Raw genomic sequence first — 18,977 nt, 5'->3', positions numbered from 1 at the left:
TGTATATACACACACATATATGCAAATATAAATGTTTTATATAATAATAAAGTATTAAAATGAAATAAAGTGATAAACATTGTATTTATTTTGGGATATGCTTTAATTATTAGTAATTTCTGAACCATATGATCTCATGAATTGCTTCCAGTAATATGGTTTCATTCCAGTGGTGTTCATCTCTTTTATGTCTAAATTGTTTTATCAGGGGAAATACGATACAACCAATGCTTTTTGTAGTAAGCTACCTGCGGCCATGCACATGAGGGAAGTTTTGGGTAATATAGTAAATAAATTTATGGATATTTTTAGTGTATTTTTGGATTTTAAGATCTTAGCTCTCTGTCCAGAGTCAAAACTGGTTAGAAATAAATTATGGGTACACTCTTCCATCAAACCTTATTTATCTGCCCCATATGAACTTTATCATAATTTGTTTGATATTTTAAGGTTAATGCCACATTAAGAAAAAATACATTTATAATGGTTCCATACTTCTAGTCCTACATAAGATTCACAAATTCTAGTAAGTATATAAAGACAGTAGTAGACTAGCTACATTATGAAAATACCCTTATTGCAATGCTACAAATATGGGGATGGCTGGCATTTCCAGGAATTTCATCTAATTAGCACATAGATTACACTGCAAATTCTATAGTTGTTTATTTAAGACATAATAAAGAAATGATTAAATAAACCCTTGCTATAAGAAAAGAAATCATTCTCCATAATCCCTCCACCAAGCTCTTACCACTAGGAAAGGAAATTATTTTTAGAAGAAAGAAATCACACAGATGGAGTTATTTTTCTTGGATTAGAAGAAGATTGAACAGACCCTTTTCAATGCTTCAAGATGTTAAGTTTGATTTGATGTACAAAAAGCTAAAACTCCCATCATTAAAAAAGCATTTAATTATAAAATATTGTTTGCTTAGAATGAATTTAGTTAACTTCCATTCAATTTTCTTTTCTCTGGTAGTGAAGTCAGTAATCTGTTGTCTGAGGAGATATTAAAAAGCTGGCATTTCCTGGCATTTTGGAACTTGGAACTTACAATACAAGTAAACAAAAGAGCTTACTTTCATCCATTTTTCACTTATAGTTTTCTAATGCATTGATTACTGAAATTAGTTTTCATTGATTTCTCCACTTCATTTAGCAAGTCATTCATTCACAGTAATGAATAGGCTAGTATGAAACCATAATGCTTAACAAATACCCAACGTGAGGCTGATTTAGATAACATTTGTTTTGTTTTGTTTTGTTTTGTTTTTTGAGGGGGAGGAATGTGCTTATCTCTTAAAGAGATATATCATTGTAGCATGTCCACCTCCTCAGAGTTTTACAGTTCAGGTGTTTACAATAGTAATTTATGATTATAAGTATGAAAAGAGTTTCAGAGATTTTTATTGCTCTTTACTTACTAGGTTTCTATTAAAACACTAAATTGGATTTGTAGACATGTTCTGTATATCTTCAAATCCCCTCTTAAAATCTAATTTTATTGTGTCAGTGATCAGTATTCCAAATTACAGGTAAGGACAGAGAGATAGTGTGGACAAGCACTCATGGGGTACCATCTGTTATGTTTGGCTTATAGAAAGTGTTTTGGCCCATTTATATACCCAAAGTTTACTTGTTTTTAGCCAATTAATTTTTTATTCCCTTAAATCCTTCCTTTTAAATGGATAAATATCGATATTGACAGGTAACCTGGAGATAATTACTATTTTAAAATAAGCAAATACATGTCTTATCATTCCCTTAATCAAATTATTTTTTAATATTTACTTACCTAATCAGGGTTTTTAAATATTGTAAAAGGCATAAACATGGAACTTTATGTAAAATTTTTGAAGAACTATAAAAAAAATCTAAAAAATGGCCAAATTAAAATGAAGCTGTAATCACAAGACAGAGATTAAAAAAGAAGGAAAATTCAGACAAGAACAAAAAATACTATAGGAAAATCAGATTTGAGAAATCTTCGGGTTTTCCACTGCTCCTCTGAGCACTGTCACAGTTGAAATTTTATATTTATATATGAGTTAATTTTAAAATTAATTAATTAAATTAATTTTAATTAATATAACCATCTTCTCTACCAGGCTGTAAGTTTCATTAATGGAGGGAAAATATCAGCTTTTATTCAGTATCTCATCTCCCAAGACTAGCACTGTTATCTGCATGGGATGATTTCTCAATGTAAGGTTTTTAGACCCATCATAAAAGCACCACAACGTTCAATATTTGGGGCAAGTGTTAAATACAAGTTAAAAAGTAAACACTAAGATTTCCAAGGAACAAATTGCCTGGATAAGTATTGTTATTGTATATTTTAGGACAGCTGCTTATAGGCTAAACTCCAATGCAAGAAACAAAAGATCCTATAAACAAATCAATGAGATGCAAAATTAGATTATTATCTGGACATGGACCATATAACATTCAAGATTATGACTAAATAAAGTATATTAATACTTTATTGGTGACTTCTATGATATGCTAGAGGAGTATACCCACTCCATAACAGATTTCTTTAATTCTCCACAGTCTTGTAATTCTCCAGATTCATCATGTTATCAGTGATATTAAAGTTCACTGACCTAAAGGTATGTATTCAAATATAGGAAACAACAAATAGCAAAAACATGATTTGAACTTCATGTTGAATGAATTCAGTCAGTATTATTCCTCACATATCACACTGTCACTATTGCTAAAAGAAGCCTTTATTGGTACCATTTGATAAAAGAATAAAAAGATATAGTGGTTTTTCACTGATTTCTGGAAGGTTGAAGTTAAAGTCTGGAAGAGATATCACCCTCCAATCCCTTGTTAAGAACACTTTACTGTACTGATGCTGGCAAAATACAATTTTCACCGAAACTAAAGAACAAAATTAAATTCACATTAATATAAAAAATAATTATGGATATTCCACTTATAGGCATGATAATCAGTATTGATTCATGCTACTTAATTTTTCTTCGATTTCTTAGGGAGCATACAGATAAGCCCTTTTTCCTCTATGTCATACAATATACAAGGGCCAGGAAAAAGGAATTCACCCTTGGAAATTTCTAGACAATTAGCCTCAAAAATAAAGTGTATTAATGGCAGACAATTATTCACTTTTTAGAGGTGAAACAGAATAGTTGAAAAATATTTTACCACACATAAAAATATCTGATGGCAATTACTACTACAGTGCAATAAATTCTATAAAAACAACACTGAATAGGGTTGATACACTTCATTGGATTCTTAATTTAAAAAAAGATATAGAAATGTTGATGGTTTAAGCTGAAACTCATCTTAGAAAATAATTTAATTGTAAAATATTAGTTGATTAGAATGAATTTAGTTAAATTTTATTCAATTTTCTTTTTTTAGTAGTGAAGTCAGTAATCTGCAACTTTTTATATTTTATATTTCTGCTTGCCATTTTACATTCTAGTTCACATTATGATGCTTTAAAATTTTTAAATTTGATACTTTTGGCCAACTTGCAGTCATCTCTTAGGTTTTTTAGTTTGTTTGTTTTCTCCATTGAGTACAGCTCTCAAAAGTAAGATTTTGTATCTTTCTGTTTAATAGTAGGGAGAGAAAGAAAGGACAAATATATAATTCTAATCATGTATTCTTTATTTTATTCTCTAGTTTAAAATTATCTACAAGGCATTCAGGGTTTCTGAATGAATAAATCTTCACATAAATCACCTCTTCTATCATCCATTTTAAACTGCCAGCTGGAAAAATGATACATAAAAGATTGGAGTCAAAGTTACATAGCAATTCAGACACAAATACATGAATGTGAACCAATTCATTGACATCGATCAATGAACACACAATTATTGAATGTATGCCTTCCAATGAGACTCTTTACTATGCATTATTGGAGGTACAGAGCCAAAGATAAAACTTTTGCTCACCTATCTAATCTCACTTTATAACACTCTCTGTTGCATACTCAAGTTCTACAATACTTTGATACTGTAGCAGGAACTCTTTTTTGAGGAAAAACGAATTTCTTTAGCACCCTGTTTGCCTTTTATAATATTCAAGTAGTTGCATTTTTAAATCATTTTTTGTCACTTGACCACTAGATTTTGAGCTCTCAAAGAGTAAGTTCTGGGTTTTTATATCTTAGTATCAATATTTAAAATACAGGAGGTACTCATTTTTAAATTAAATATATAAAAATATGGTTCATTAGCTGTATTAGGGACTTTTAATAGATGCTTATAAATTGTATGCACAATAGGTGTTATAGAAGTTTCAGATGTAAATAGAGAAGAAAACTGCAGACCAATGTTCCCAAATACGTGTTGTACAGCATGCATTTACTTTTGCTTTGTTTGCTTTTGTTTTTACCAATCAGAGGGATAAAGACAAGTATGCCATTTCATTTATTTATTTTCATTGAGGTATAGTTCACATACGACATTATTTTAGTTTCAGGTGTACAACACAGCGATTCAAAGGTTATGTACATTACAAAATGATCACCATGGCAAGTCTACTTATTATCTATCAACACAAAGTTATTACAATCCTATTGGCCACATTCCTCATGCTATACTTTGCATCCCTGTGACTTGTTTCATAACTAGAAGTGTGGTCTTATCTATCTTCTAACTCTACCAGATAGAAGACAGTAAGACTGTATAATTGCATAGGCTTGTATATTAAATTTTATTTCTTCATTCTTTTATAGTCTTATCAATAGGAGATGACACATTAGGGTTATGCTAACTTATCAAGGCATCCTTCCTTTGTTTTATATAAATTAGCTATCTACAAGATACTAGTAAGGGTGGATCATTGGTATCTCATCCTAACATTTCAAATATTCAACTATATTTCTCATTGCAATTAAACAGTCAAATGAAACATCACATAACCGCTACTTTGCTCTTGTAAGAGCAAAGTATTAGAGACAGTGTGAAATTAGAGCAAAGTATTAGAGATAGTGTGAAATTCAGATTTTGGTCCTGGTAAAGATTCCTTTATCCTTTTAAACACATCTCTGATTTGTTTGTTAAACACTTGTCTATGGTTTCCATTGTTTCAACAGTAATAAAATAGATAGTAAAATTTTCAGGAAGACTAAATTTTGCACAGCATTATTGCTGGGAATTTTAATGAATTGCATTTTAACTTGTTTAGTAATGTAGCTTCTTGACTATACAAACTTAAATACACAGTGGGTAATTCAAAAAGTAAAGATGCTCATGTGAGTTTATGGTATATTTGTGGTAAAGTAAAATAGATACTTCATTTAAAAAATCAATGTTCTATGTAAAGAAAAGTTAAGCGAGGACTGAGAGAATAGCAGACTCACTCATGTATAATTTACTATGGATGACCACGTGCCAACAAGATGCTAGAGATTTTTTAAAAATCTCATTTTATCTTCCTCAATTATTCTACTAGGGACATTAACTGTATTCATTCATATTTTACAGTTGATAAGAAGATAGCTTCAATCAATTAAGGAAATTCATCCACATAATCACATATATTCATAGATCCATTCCCCAAAACTATGATTTAAAAACAAATCTATCAAAAACATGAAATGAAATATCTAAAACTACATGAAAGCTTCTAATCCTGCAACACTTGAAAAGAAAGGAAGAAAATTTAGCTCATACAGATTCAATGATTATTTTCCCCATATATCTCCAATGTTATAATCTTCTATATTTAAAAAAAGAGAAGATTCCATTATGAAAGTTATGCACTTTTCAAGCCAAATATGACAGCAGTGGCTCTGAATTCCAATTTCATGTTCTTATAAGTGAGGAAATCGGTTCTTAAGAAAAAGACATAGAAGGACTCATTCAAGGTCACAGATCAGGCATGTGCCACTTGAGCCCAGGTAATGAATCAGGTCTCTTATTTGCCAATTCTGGGCTCTTTTCATTGCACTTCCGGAATTCATTTCATTGCCATACAAATACTACTCTATTTCTGAGACTTGCTTTTCACCATCACGTGCTCCTTTCTTGAAATGATGAATAAATCTCTTTGTTAAATGGACATTTTATCTATTGCCTTTTCTTCCTTAAAGACAGGCAGATCTTCATCTTTGGTATGCTCACAATATCTATCAATTTGCCTTATACATAACTTTTTGGCATTTTTTAAAGTTTTGCTGTATCATTTGAATTAAGAATTTGAATTTTAAACATCCTCAAAATGCCTTGGGAAATATATGGAATCTTTTTAGTTAAAAAAAAACAAACAAAAAAATGAGACAGTTTAATGTGTAAGTGTGAAAACAACTTACATATCAAACAATATTCAAAGAATAAATGGATTAGTGAAGGCATACTATAAAGTCATGAAAAACTTGCTCCAGAAATATATTTAATGGCAGAGAAATTGTCAACCTTATGTTTTAAGTGTGAATTGATTTTCAAAGAGTATGCATGATAGAATCTTGATTTTTTAAAGAAAAATATGATTAAATTATTTAGAAATGTATGCATTAAGAACTCATCAATAGATTCTAAACTTCAGCTCATGTGTGATATATATTTTCTTTAAGCTATTTTGTTTCTTTTAAATTTTATACAGTGATCAAATGCACTTTTGGTAATTAAAAACTACTAACTGTTATTTAAAATTTAATTTGTTTCCGTTTCATTTTGAAAAGTCCTTCTCACCCATGGGACACAGACCAATACCTGGAGACTGACCTTTGCTGTTTAAGTGATTCCATTCCTATGTATAGGAAATATTACCAGTCTCCCTCCTGCAATTATTGAATGTCCTTTTCTATAGAAAATTGTTAGTCTAGTTAGATTGTTATTTGAGTCTTTTATATCCTTGTTGAATTCCTTCCTAGTTGTATTATTAGTTATTAAAATTATGGTATTGACATCTTATGAATACTAAAAGGTTTTTTCTCCTTTCAATTTTGTCAGTTTTACTTTATGTATTTTGTAGTTCTGTTATTAGGTACATATTTTATAGTTGCTATATTTTCTTAGTGGATCAATACTTTCACCATTATGAAACCATTTCAGAGATGAAGAGACTAAGACTTACCAAAACTGAAATTCTCCAAAGCTGCAATTCCAATTCACATGCTTAGTTTGCAAAGTTCATGTTCTTTCCACATTTCCACTGACTTCCAAGAAGAAATTCTACATTTACTTTTTTACATTTCATCATGCAAAATGCTAATTGCATATATCAAATCCAATGGCCATAAATCATTCTATGAGTTTTGGCTGGGAGAATTACTGATGTATTTAGACCTTGTTTTCCTAAGGACTTGGGAGCATAATAAGAAAATATTATTTACTTTAGAAAAAATACATTAAATCATATTAAAATTTGTTCTATGCCATTCACAATGTTTTAGTATAATTCACTTAAAAAGGGGGAATAGCCTCAACAAGTCTTAAACGACAAAAGGAATCTGACTTTACAGATGAGAAGTTAGGTGTGGAATAAATTAGTAAAGAATGGAACAAAAGAAGAGAACAACTTTGATTTGGACTATATATTTATATATATAACATATATATCTAACATATATATCATATAACATATATAACATATATATTATATATGTTATATATTTATATTTTGTATATTTATATAGTATATGGTAAATATATAAATATATATATATATAAAATAAAGATTTTAAGTAATCTCTACATCCAATGTGGAGCTTGAACTCATGACCCAGAAATCAAGAGTTGCATGCTCTACTGACTAAGTCAGCCAGGGCCCCTGGAATAAATGAATACATTTTTAATCTTCATTAGAATGATATAATAAAGATTCATTTTCTGACAATTTTTGCATAAATCTCTATTGTAACAAAAGATGTCTAATGGAATTAATGGCATGGTTATTTTTACATTTAACTGTGCCCCCCTCCCCTTTTCACTTATAATTTAAGAGACTTGTTACTCCATTTTATGAGTGTATTTAAAAACTGCTTTAGTTAGCACTTTACCTCACTGGATTGTTTGGGGTTGATTAATTAAAATGTCTTTGAGAGATGGGGTTTGTAAATGGTAATGACCACATAAAGTTCGCTAGAGCAGTCCTGTTGTGGATAATACAGTCAAAGCAATTTCAGCAGAGAAGTGTCTCTTCACATGTATGGAACTCTCACTACCTACTTAGGCAGCTTTTCTACAATTTACTTTTATGGCTTTCAGTTTCAATTGGATTTTATAGACTTAATGGCTTGGGAAATGATTATGGGTAACAATAATTCAGAATTGACCTTTCAGAGTTACCTGCTTTTTGATTGGTTTAGCTAGAAATGCCTCTAATTGAATTTGTCAGTAACAAAAATATGTGCACTAACAGCTGCTGACTTACACTCTATAATTATTATTATGTTAGATAAATATTTAAGTAGTTAAAACTGTGACAGTAGAACAAAGTTGCCCACAGTAACACAATTTTTACATATACATTAAGAAGTAGAAGTCAATCCTAGCCACGAGTCTAAAATGAAAATCACTGTGAGATTTAATTTCTGTACATGCAAAGCAGTTTATACAATGCCAGTTACTTGACATACAGTAAATCTTTTAAAATGAAAAATTCTAGGAGGTAAACACTACTATTATATAGATTAGTCTATTTTGTTGATATGAAACTAATGCAGAGAAAGGCTAATATTTTGCTCAAGTTCACACTGCCAGGAAGTAACAAAGGATAGAACAAAAGGTTTTTTTCAAGGAACTTGATTCTGGAGCCAGATATCTTAATCATACCTCACACTAGAACACAATATAATTGTAAGCTTTTTGCCTCTCTTCTATTTTCTACCAATATTAAGTAACATGTTTTCAGAAGAGGGAACTTTCTGGAAAGAAAAGGAAGGCTCTATAGAGGAAGTGGTAAAAAACTTGATCTAAAGGGAAGATATGATTTGGATAGGCAGTGAGAAAATGAAGAGCATTCTAGATAAGATGTATATGGTGATGCAAAGTTTGGAGGCAGAACTAAGCTTATCATGCTTATGAAAGATTGAGGGCCCTGAAATTAGAAAAGTTTATAGGAAGATGTAAGAGATAAAGCCTAAGAAATAAGGCAAACTCAGTGGTTAAAATGCCTTATAAAGCTAAGCAGAATATACTAGTTTCCCCTTAGTGAAGACAGATGTTTGAGAACACTGCCATGTAGTTAGCATTAATGAAATAAACTAATAAAAGATAAACATTGTATTCAGATTTCCATAAAGCTAGTAACCTTTTTTACATTTTATTTTTCTCCATTTGTAAAATAATGAAATAATTTGTATCTCAAAGAACTATTGTAAGCATTAGAGAATATATAAAAACCACATAATCAAGTGTTTGAGGAACTAAGTGATTTATTTAAGGCATCTACTAAAATTATTATTTTAATAGTAGAAGTTATAGAAGAAAAAGAGGAGGAGGAAGAGGAGGAGGTGGAGAAAAAGAAGGGGAAGCACAACAGACCAGCAGCAGTTGCCGTTATGGTAAAATCTTTGAAAATGTAGCTCCTCTGGTGAGATTGAGGAACTAAGCAGGTTTTATGATGTACGATATCACCAGGTTCTTTGGAAACATTTCATCTTTGGATTACTGCTAGGCAAAATTTAGAAGTCCTATTATACTGTTCTCAAGACTCCATACAAAGTGTGCCTCATATACATCTCTCTAATAGCATATTGACTGGTATTGTCTGTGATACATGTCAAACAGTGGAATCTGTCCCTCCTGTGTGAGGCACCACACTACAGTCACCTCTCTCCACCTGTTTGTCCTTGGTCCTCAGAACTTTTTGTTACACACTATCAATCTGAAGTAAAGCATGTATAGTTGATAAGGCTTAATGTAGTTTGAGAAAATGTGATGCAATTTTGAATGGTTTGTAGGTAAATACTTCATAATAAGTATCTTCTTCATTTTAAGAAGTATTAGAAAAGATGTTAGGGTGCCTGGGTGGTTCAGTTGGTTGAGTATTTAGTTCTTGATTTCAACTCAGGTCATGACCTCAGGGTCATGGGATCGAGCCCTGTGGCAGACTCCATGCTCAACAGGAAGTCTGCTCTGGATTCTCTCTCTTTCTCTCTCTACTCCTCCTCACCCTCTGTACACTCTATAAATATAAATCGATCATTCAATCTTTTAAAAAAATTAAAAATGCTTATTTTTGTAGGTGTTATTAAAATTCATTTTTAAATACATTTATTTATCCATTAGATTAATGGGTTGCAATCATTTCAATAAAATAGAAATATATTGTCTAAATAGATATAAATAAATGATAAAGATAGATAGATGATAGATAGATAGATAGATAGATAGATAGATAAGTTCTTCCTTAGTAGAATGCCAAGCAATAAATTCAGAGAAAATAATGGTGTTTTAATATTATCAGTGGAGGCTATAAGTGGTGGGTGGACATTTGAGAAAGAACAGAATTTCCTTTTTAATTCACCTCCTAATTTTATTTTATTTATTTATTTAGTAAACTTTATGCCCTACATCAGGGCTTGAACTCACCACCTTAGATCAAGAATCACGTGCTCTACTGACTGAGCTAGCCAGGCACCCCAAGAAAAAACAGAATATTTACACAATCTCAAAGAATCTTTCCCTAAGGCACTTAAGAATTTTGAAAGGAAAATTGTAATTGAAAAGTGAAGAAATCTGTAGATTTTTTTCTAGGGTTTTGGTTTATTGGTTTATTTCTTGTCCAAATATTGTTATTTGGGACATTATGAAAATGCTTCCTCCAGGGGCACCTGCGTGGCCCAGTCAGTTAAGAAACTGACTCTTGATTTAAGCTCAGGTCATGATCTCAGGGTCGTGAGATGGAGCCCCGTATCAGGCTCTGTGCTCAGCACAGAGTCTGCTTGTCCCTCTCCCTCTCCTCCTTCCCAGTCACTCTCTCTCTCTCTCTCTCTCTCTCTCTCTCTCTCAAATGAATAAATCAATGAAATCAAGAAAGAAGAAAAAGAAAGAAAGAAAGAAAAGAAAGAAAGAAAGAAAGAAAGAAAGAAAGAAAGAAAGAAAGAAAGAAAGAAAGAAAGAAAATGCCTCCTCCTGCACACTTAAAATCATTTATTTTCACAGGAATGGAAATTGTGTTTCATGGGGTACACACATATGTAGCCCAATGAGAAAATACTGCACTGTTTCCTAAACTGATTGCTCCAATCTACATTCCCACTAGCAATGTGTACAAAATTCACATTGCTACATATCTTTACTAAAAATCAATAATGATGACAGCTTTTCAGGTTTGTCAATCTGCTGAGCACAGAAATATTTCTCGTTATGTTTTGATCTGTATTTTTCTTATTGCTAGCATCTTTTCATATAGGTATGAGGTGTCCATTTGTGAAATTCCTGTTCACGACTTATTTTTGGTGGCTTCTAAAGGAAGTATAGGGGGAAGAATAAAAAAAAGAAAGTATGAAGGGAATGCCTGGGTGGCTCAGTCAGCTAAGCATCTAACCCTTGATTCTGGCTCAGGTTATGATCTCAGGGTCCTGGAATCGAGCCCCCTGTCTAGCTTTGCACTCAGCTGGGAGTCTGTCCCTCTCCCTCTCCTTCTGCCCCTTCTCCTGTTCATGCTCTCTTTCTCTCCATGTAAATAAAATCTTTAAAAAAAATTGAGGTGCTAGAAAATCGGACACTCACAGATAAGTCATCTTATGACCTTGAGGGAAATGAACTTGAAGATAAAAGAAGCCCACGGACTGAGGAAGACAGGACTACAAAAAGGAATTTTCTTCTTGTAATTAACATGTGTGTCACAGAATTAACTACACCGGGACATTTGTACCTTCTTACTTACTGGCGTGTCTAATAAACCCCTATTGCTTAAGGCAATTTTATGCCTTACTAGTTCCTAATATGCTGCTCTCATACATAACATTCTAATTTATTGGCATGTGCAAATGACAATGAATAAATGTTTGTTGAATAAAAGCAATAGAGAATCACTCTATCTCTGAAACCTAAATGCTACTAATTTCTGCTAATATGACAAAAATATTGCTACCTGACTCGGAAAATAACTGGAAGAGAAATAAACCCAAAGGCAGTTCTATTACATACACTAAAACCACCCTACATAAGTTTTACACACTGGGTATTTAATTTTAAACTACAGTTAGAATCGTAAAACTAATTTATTACATTTTATGTAGATCGGGCTGCAGTTAAGATTTATATTGGCTAAGTCTTATTTTATCCACTAGAATGAATAAAATGCAATAAACTGGAACCAAAAGCCAAATTCCGTTTTAGAAATTATTTTTTTCCATTAATTGTTTTCTAGTTCTCAATAATTCACTATTATAGAACAGAAAGCCCACTGAATTATATGGTTATAATGAGTTGTTCCTTTAACATGTTTTATGCCTCAGTATTTAATGCCTCAAGAAACCTGATATTGGCCTTATATAAATCTGCCCTTGTATGGAATTGTGTTTTGCCTCAGAAAATAAGATTGTATTGAAAGTATATACTCTTTGTCCAAATTTTAAAAGTTAAATAAAATGAAAACGATATGTTTTACATATATATTTATACAAGGAAGTCCTACAAACTTTTTGTAGATTAAATATTTTATAAAGATTAATCAACAACAAATAAACCCTAGTCAGATTTTCATAAGTCACTAAATGTATATAAATATATCACTGTTATGACTTCATTTTAAACGTATTGCAGTTAATAGACATAGTGGCAAGTTTTCCTTCAGAGATCATAAACCACAATATTTCACATGTTTTTCATCACTTTAAGAATTTTAAATATCATTGTAGAAGTCAATAATTATCCACTGGTCCTGTTAAAAAGAATATTCCCCCAAATCCCATCTCATGATTTCTATATAGAACCAAAGCCATATCATAGCTACCTTCCAGTCTTCCTACAAACTTTTTGGGAAAGGACACATTTAGTTTCCAAAGGGAAATGAGTCTGGGCCTCTCCAGCCATGACACAGATGCACGTGCCCATGTAATGGGGTATTATCCATTGTAAAGCATTTTGTTTTTCCTTAGCAAATACAAAACCAGTTCTTATAATTTCTACCATGCACTTGAAGAAATGAAAGCCCTAACTTGTTTTCTCTAAATAAATCAAACATCTGTGTTTTTACCTTCAAATATTTCACGAACCTTCATACTCATTGTTCTTTTCTGAATTCTGTCCAATGTTCCCTCACATATTTTATTGTTACACCTCAAGCTGTACATATTTTTTTATTATAAAGTATGAGAGTTGCTGTAGAATTCTATAAAATCTGTATTCTTCATCTTATAGAGTTCTAAGTTTGCTTTTTTTTATTAGCCACCGCCACTTATATACTATATTGCATTGTTGGTTAGGGCCTAAGTAAAGATGCTTAAGTGCTTACATACTAAAAACAAAACAAAACAAAAACAGAAATGAGAAAAAAATAAAGTCCAGTTAAGAAAGGGAGGACATTCTGTACACCCATGGTGGTGGAAACACGACCCATGCTCATTCTTCAGAAAAAAATATTGCTTTAGTTTTATGTTTCAAAATAATATTTAAAAATAATGGCTGGGAATTGTTTCAAATATACATTATCTTTTTACAAATTGAGAACGTTAATTTGTATACCTTAATTATTTTGGTTTTAACTGAAAAGTATATTATTTATTTTTGAGGCATGTGTGCTTCCTATGTTTTTATACTGTTAACACTTGATGTATATTCAATCAATTCCAAATGTATTTTCAAATATTTTATGAAAATAACATTTGCATTATCACTGTCATGAAATGTGCTTGACAGAAGACAACAAATATTTTAATAATATGTAATTAAATTTTAATAAGCATTTGTTATGATTATCTAAAGCATTGTTCAAGCCCCACTGTGGCTGTGAAAACTACTAACTAACTAACTAAATAAATAAATAGCTTTTAGGGGCACCCTGCTGGCTCAGTTAGTGGAGCATGTGACTCTTGATCCAAGCCCCATATTGGTTATAGAAATTACTAAAAAAAAGTGATCTTTAGAAACTAAAGTATTAATATCTGTATTTCCATAGTGCTTTTAAAATTAATTTTAGAGTAATTATGCACAAGATTTTATAAATAGAATTGTGTATAGTCTAGCTGCTTCTGAAGGCAGGTTTTCCCCAGAAAGAAAGCAAGTTCTCCCCAGAAAAGGAGTTATGTTGGTCATTTATTACATTTTATTACTCCATGTGACTGCCTGATGCCTTGAGAAAATATTATCCTTTGGAAAATAAAACTTGTATGACTACAAATTCACAATCCCTTTGTAGTAATTACACAATTAACTGTCATAATGTCATACTTTTAAAAAAAATGGTAAGATGCTGTATTATATTCAGCACTGTAACCAGATGTCCCAATTCACTACTTCCAAGTGTTTCATCTCCAATCCACTCATTTCCACTTTTCTCCAACTCCTTATAGAAATTCTGACATTTTATGATTATTAAGCAATTTTACCTGAGAACGATAAATACCAAAATATGTATATTTGAACATAATCATAACACAAACCATTTGACAGTTAGATTTGAACTGGCTTACTAGATTTTCTCAAGAGTCCATGTTGATCATGGGAGGATTCATACTTCTTTCAGATTTACTTTGTGCATCTTAGAAGGAATTAGAATAGGTGTTTGCACACATTTCAAATAGATGTAAACTTCAGGCAAATTTTAAGTAATTTAAAATTTAGGTAACTTTTAAAACACTTACCCACATTGTGGAAATACAAAATTGAATGATATTTGAAGAGAATTTCCTTGGGGAAATCTATGTTATGAACTTTCCCTAATGAATTTTCAATATTTTGAGGTATAAGCTACTAATACCTCAACAGAGAGTGACTCTAAGGTAATTGTTATGGGATTAAGACCTGCCAGCAGTTTGAATACCTGTGTTACTGTCTGGGGGATATTTTAATGTTCTCTCAAGAAATATATAGGGTGAGATAAAGATCCTAACAGAAAGGAGACCAAGATGGCATAAACAGATCTCAAGGAAGAAAAACTAGAGGTAACACCTGATGCCTAAGTGCTGAGTGAGGTTTAAAAATGAATGTCAAAAAGGTTAACTACTTGCCTTACAGATACTGCTTTACAATATCTGTAGAGATTGGTGGGGTCTTTGAAGAAACCACAGTTGTACTGACAAGAAAAAGTCAGCTTTAAATATCTGCCAGTTCAGGACAACATCATTTAACTAAGAACTTTACTAATCCCCCTACCTCTTCTCTCTCATCATGCCCCAAAACTAAGCATTTTTAAACTGTTTGGCAAGCTGGAGTAGGAGGAATAAACCCTACAAGCTTTGAACAGAAAAAAAGAAAGTAGTTGATCATCCTATCTTTCCTGAACCACTGGCCAAAAAATGGCTCAACCTGGCAAAGAAGAAAGGTCTTCTTGTTAATCCAAGCCACAGAACATGAACTGATACTGTGTTTTAAAGTTCTGAAGTGATTGTGAACATTTTTTACATCATCAAGTAACCAGAAAAGTCAAAGACCTGTCTGAGTTTCTGAAGGTGCAGGGAAATAACTATCATGGCAGTGATTAAAATAGACAATAGTAGACAAAAATAAAGTTGCTTTGTTTAGTTTATCTCCCAATCTGTGCATAAGCATTGGAACTATTCACAATGAATTCACAAGAATAAAGCTGCCTTCACAAGGGGGCGCTGTTTCTTCAATATAGCAGCACTGTTAATTGCAAACACATAAGGTCTTAGCTTCTCACGCTTTCAATTTACTTCTATCGTGTGTAATATGATCTGTCATGGCTTTGATACAACCACTGTGGTCGGTCTGCCTGAATTCCAGGTATATTACACATTTACAAGAACTGTTTCCTTAGAAAAAGGAAGTTGTGGTCTCATAAGCAAGGAAGACACTTGGTTTAATGATGTAAATTTTTTTTAAAGACATGAGAAGGGTATGTAATTGCAACACACCACAAAACCTACAGTGCTTCTCAGATAACAGAGAAATTGCTCCAATCGATTTTAGCATCCCATTAAGGCCAGCCAGCAAACCAGGGATGTATTGTCTGCAACAATGAAGCATTCCCCTGGAGACTTAACTTGGTAGAATAAATAAAAAGGGGTAATTCCTTCTATTAATTCAGTTCACTCTAGCCATTGATAGGAATATAGAGTCTGATTCCTGAAAACTAACCCAGGACAATGGTGGGGGTGGGTGGGAGGGAGGAAGGTCTACCATCACTAAGAAGAAGGTGGACCATGATATGAATTATCAATTTTATTGTATCATACAGTAATCCCCTTATCCATGGGGGATATATTTCAAGACCCTTACTGGATGCCTTGAAACGGTGCATAGTACCAAATCCTATATATACTATCCTTTTTCCTATGCACACTTGTTAGTCACAGTGAGAGATTAACAATAACTAATAATAAAATAGAACAATTATAACAAAAGTTCATAATAAAAGTTATGTGACTGTGGTTTCTCTCTTTCTCTTATTATACTGTACTTGACCTTCTTGTAATGTGAGATGATAAATGCCTACATGATGAGATAAAGTGAGATGAATGATGCAGGCACTGTGACACAGTGTTTAGTGACTATTCATCTTCTGACAATACCTCAGAAGAAGGATAATCTACTTCTGGATGAGAGTTGACTGCCAGTAACTGAAACTGTGAGTAATGGAAAATGTGGAAAGCAAAACCACAGATAAAGAGGGACTACTATATATCCTAGGGGAAACCAAAATTTCCTCTTCCAGTAACAAAAAGAAATGCTGAGCAAATGGATGAAAACTTTCATTGTGATGTTCAAAACAGTTAAGATAAATACATAAGCATTAAATTTGGGGGCGGTGGGTAGAAAGAGATGGATGGGATATGACCATCCTGAACTTGTCAGGACAATAATGATTCCCTAGTTTACAAATATTCCCCAGTAACATAGAGAAAAGTACATATGCATCTTTCAAACAATATGCTAAGTCTGCGTCCAAAAGTACTAAAACAAAGATCAAAGATGGCAGTGAAGTAGGAAGACCCTAGATTCCTCTCATCCCATGAATACAAGTAGGTAACTATCAAATCATCCTAAATATCTCAGAAATCAGCCTGAAGACTTACAGAAGAAACTCTACAACTAAAGGGAAAGAAGAGGCCAGGCCAGAGAAGGTAGGAAGTGTGGAATCATGGTTTAGGGGAGAAGTGGATCACAGGGCCTATGGAGGGAAGAGAGCCACACCTACAGAGAAGGGTGAGAGAGAGGAGCACACAGGGGAATGCACAAGGAAAACAACCCCCCAAAGCCATTAGCTTGGGAAATGAGAAAGATTGAGTTTTGTGAGTTCTTGCAACCAGCAGCGCTAAGAGCCTGGAGTTTTAAAGGTCAGCGGGCTTGGCTGGGATAGAGCCCAGAGGGTTCCTGGAGAGAAGGTAGGCAAACAACCAAGGGGCAGCTGGTGTGGAAACAGCCATCTGAAGGGCACCTGTGGCCACAGTGAAGAGTTTATTCACTTATGTCAGAGAGCATCTCTGGGAGGCAATGTTCACAGAGAGGTCTCCCCAGGAGAAAGGTTGCTGGCCAGTGCTATTTCCCTTCCCTATTTTTCGACATAAAGACAGAGCCACTGGCAGGAGGCAGCACAGCATGGACACTGGCTGACTAACTTGCTTACACCAAGACCCACTCCCCTGCACTCTGGCAGGACTGCGCTTGCCTCAGTCCCAGCATGGCAGGTCCCTCGCCCAGAAAAGCAGCACAAGCCCCAACCCACACCATATCTCCTGACCAGAGAGTTTCACAGGGCCTCAGGTCTGGTGGAAGTGGTGTCAAATCTCATTCCACAAGCAGACCAGAGTAATCTAGTTAGAACTTGCCACATTGAGGCCAGGGACTCAACACTACCTACAGCAGGCAAGGAGAGCCTCTGCAGATGACTGGATTGAAAGATAGAGTAGCCAAAATAGAAAAGAAGAGTGCATGCAGCACACACCAGAGATACTCCCTGAAGTAGCAGGCCCAGGGCACTACATGACCTCTTATGCATAAGGCCATTAATTTCAGAAGCAGGAGACAAAATTGGATTTATAAACACACAGAAGAAGGGGGAGACTTAGACCAAATGCCAAGATGAAGAATTCATCCCAAATGAAAGAACAAGATATGGTCATGGCTAGAGATCTAAGTGAAACAGATATAAGTAACATGCCTGATGGAGAACTTAAAGCAACATTTGTAAGGATACCTTATGAGTTTGAAAAAAAAAAATAGAGGACATCATGGAGATCCTTACTGCAGATATAAAAAAATTTTTTTTAAATATCAATCAGAGATGAATAATGCAATAATTGGAAACAGCCTTCATAACAATGAAAAGTAGGCTGAAAGAAGCAGAGGAACAAATCAGTGGCCCTCTTCTCCCTCTGCTCCCATGTTCTCTCAAATATCTCCCTTTCTATTCTAAATGACATGCTTGCTGGATAAAATATTCTTGGTTGCTTGTTTTTCTTATTGAGCATGCTAAATATATCATGCCAGCCCTTTCTAGCTTGTCAGGTCTCTGCAGAGAGGTCTGCTGTCATTCGATATTTCTTCCCATATAAGTTAGGAATCTCTTGTCTTGAGCTGCTTTTAGAATTTTCTCTTTATCTTTAAAATTTGCAAGCTTCACTATTATATGTCAGGGTGTTGGTCAGTTTTTGTTGATTTTTGGGAGGTCCTCTCCATTTCTTGGATATGAATCCCTGTTTCCTTCTCCAGATTAGCGAAGTTCTCAGCTATGATATGTTCAAATATACTTTGTGGTTCTCTCTCTCTCTCTGCATCTTCTGGAATCCTAATAATAAGAATATTATTCCTTTTCAAGCTATCATTTTCTTTTTCAAAGCCTCTCCTCGTGGGTTCATAATTGTTGTTTTCTCTTTTTTCCTCAGCTTCCTTCCTTTCCATCAACTTGTC

At 33.2% G+C, this 18,977-nt stretch overlaps 1 protein-coding gene across 47 annotated transcripts in view; it reads right to left on the bottom strand.

Annotated features, from left to right (window-relative positions):
• The window catches only part of PTPRD (protein tyrosine phosphatase receptor type D), a 2,173,792-nt gene that overhangs the window by 1,573,272 nt on the left and 581,543 nt on the right, over positions 1–18,977 (bottom strand). The window lies entirely within an intron of this gene.

Source organism: Vulpes vulpes, chromosome 12, assembly GCF_048418805.1.
Source record: "Vulpes vulpes isolate BD-2025 chromosome 12, VulVul3, whole genome shotgun sequence".
NCBI lineage: Eukaryota > Metazoa > Chordata > Mammalia > Carnivora > Canidae > Vulpes > Vulpes vulpes.
Note: the sequence above shows the minus strand (reverse complement) of the source record. Positions and strands in the feature narration are given on the sequence as shown.